Source organism: Petromyzon marinus, unplaced genomic scaffold (genome assembly GCF_048934315.1).
Source record: "Petromyzon marinus isolate PM22_M1 ecotype Great Lakes invasive population unplaced genomic scaffold, UKy_Petmar_22M1.pri1.0 PM_G_Scaffold_52, whole genome shotgun sequence".
Classification (NCBI taxonomy): domain Eukaryota; kingdom Metazoa; phylum Chordata; class Hyperoartia; order Petromyzontiformes; family Petromyzontidae; genus Petromyzon; species Petromyzon marinus.
Genome location: NW_027423005.1, coordinates 1,222,501 through 1,225,000, shown reverse-complemented (window position 1 = coordinate 1,225,000; position 2,500 = coordinate 1,222,501). Strand labels below are relative to the sequence as shown.

The window sequence follows — 2,500 nt, the reverse complement described above, 5'->3', positions numbered from 1 at the left end:
GAAGCACCAGAAGCTCTTCTTTAAGAACCGCTCTCTTCTTGCGTCCTTAGTCCTGGATGGCACTGAACGTCATGAATGCCGAATCCCGAACGCAGATGTATATCGTTTTTACTGCGATATACATCTGCGATGGCCTGGGCCAATTTAAGTCATCAGGTGTTGCAAATAACGAATACTTTGAGCCCCTAATTTCGGTGGAGGAAGTTCAGACTGCCATACGGGCCATTAAACCAACGTCAGCAGCTGGGCCAGATGGCCTAACAAGGGCTGCAATCTGTGCTGCCGACCCCGAGGGTCGGACACTGACAGCCCTATTTAATGCATGGATGATTACAGGAATTATTCCCAAAGAGTTGAAAAAGAATAGGACGATTCTTATTCCTAAGGTTATGGACGATGAAAAGCTGAAAGAATTGGGGAACTGGAGACCAATAACGATCGGTTCAATGATTCTGAGATTATTTTCCAGAATAATGACTGCACGTCTTGCTCGTGCTTGTCCCTTAAACCCAAGGCAGCGTGGTTTTATAGCGGCATCTGGCTGCTCTGAAAATCTTAAGGTGCTACAGGACCTTATGAGACATGCTAAGAAATTGCACAGGCCGTTGGCTGTCATGTTTATCGACATAGCGAAAGCTTTTGACTCGGTTTCGCATGCTCATATTTTATGGGTGTTAAGGCACAAGAAAGTAGATGAACACGTGGTGGGCATCATCCAGAACGCCTACGATCGGTGTACGACCTCGTTCAAAAGCAATGGCGAGTCGACTCGAGAAATTAGCATACGTGTTGGTGTCAAACAGGGTGACCCCATGTCACCCCTGCTCTTCAATCTTGCCATGGACCCTTTGATATGCACCCTAGAGTCACACGGAGTTGGGTACTCCATTGATACCGACCACGTGACAGCTCTTGCGTTTGCTGATGATTTGGTGTTGGTGAGCGAATCTTGGGTTGGTATGGCCGCCAATCTAGCGATCTTGGAATCATTTTGTGGGCTATCGGGATTGGAGGTTCAGGCCAGAAAGTGCCAGGGCTTCATGATAAGCCCAACCAAAGATTCATATACGGTGAACAACTGCGACCCATGGACTATCAAAAATAAAGATGTCCATATGATCCAACCTGATGAATCAACGAAATACCTTGGTCTGAAAATTGGCCCTTGGACTGGCACTATACAGCCTGATCTACATTGTCAGCTAAAGACATGGATCTCGAAAATCGATGAGGCGCCTCTGAAGCCAACTCAGAAGGTTGAACTACTCAATGCCTATGCCCTACCCAGATTGTTATATCCTGCAGACCACTCGGACTGCAAGCAATCAACTCTCCGTGGGTTGGACCAAGAGATTAGAAAGGCGGTAAAAGGATGGCTCCACCTTCCCGCTTCAACTTGTGATGGACTGTTATATGCCAGAGCCCGAGACGGAGGCCTTGCCATCTTGAAACTGGAAAAAACAATCCCTTCGGTTCAAGTTAGAAGGCTGCAACGTATAGCAAACTCGTCCGATGCTATCACCCGTAATATTGTGTCCTCGCAGGGTATGGAGGAAGAATACCGTAATTTGTGGGTACGAGCAGGGGGTGACAGTGATGCAATCCCAACATTCGTTCTCAGGGACTCGGTGTCAAAAGAACCTGTATATCCGAGACCCTGCGATTGGAGGGAGCATGAATTTCAGAGATGGTGCGAAAAGCCGGTTCAAGGAAGGGGCATTGTAAACTTTGCGCATGATAGAATCAGTAATGCTTGGTTGAGGCCATGGTGCGGCTTTAAACAATGCTTCTTTATCGCAGCACTACAACAAGAGAAAGCTTGAACAGAGGCAGAGATGGGGCCTTACGTTCCTGCAGGAAATGCTCTGCCAGACTCGAGTCCCTTTCGCACATTCTCGGTCAATGTCCTGCAGTACAGAAAGCAAGAATTGCGCGACATAACAAGATCAGTAACATTCTGGCAGACGAAGCGGCTAGATTGGGCTGGTCTGTATACAAAGAGCCACGGTTCATATCCGAGACGGGAGAGATGAGAAAGCCTGACCTCGTGTTTGCAAAAGATGAGGAGGCGGTTGTGATCGATGTCACCGTCCGTTTTGAGCTTTCAAAGAATACCTTGTCAGATGCCGCCTCGCACAAAGTTTCGTACTATACCCCTCTTGGTGATCAAGTCAAAGTGCTGACGAAGGCTAGCAAGGTCACATTCTTTGGATTCCCGGTTGGGGCAAGAGGAAAGTGGCCCCTTGAGAATAACGAGGTACTTACCTCCCTGGGCCTGACCAAACCCAGAACGACATCACTGGCCAAGATGATTTCCCGCAGAACGCTGCTTTTCTCTCTTGATATTCTGAGAATGTTCTGTGGAAATTATGCGGTCTATGAACAGTCATAGACAACCTCCGAAACAAATAATAGTTTTGTTTTAAGATGTCATTTGTTTTAGATTGATTTTGTTATTTTCGAAGGTGAAGTCGGTTTTTATTTCATTTTACTATTTTCC

The 2,500-nt window shown here is 46.9% G+C and overlaps 1 pseudogene; it reads left to right on the top strand.

The window, feature by feature from the left end:
- LOC142917781 (28S ribosomal RNA) overlaps positions 1-2,500 on the top strand; it is a 10,560-nt pseudogene that overhangs the window by 4,306 nt on the left and 3,754 nt on the right.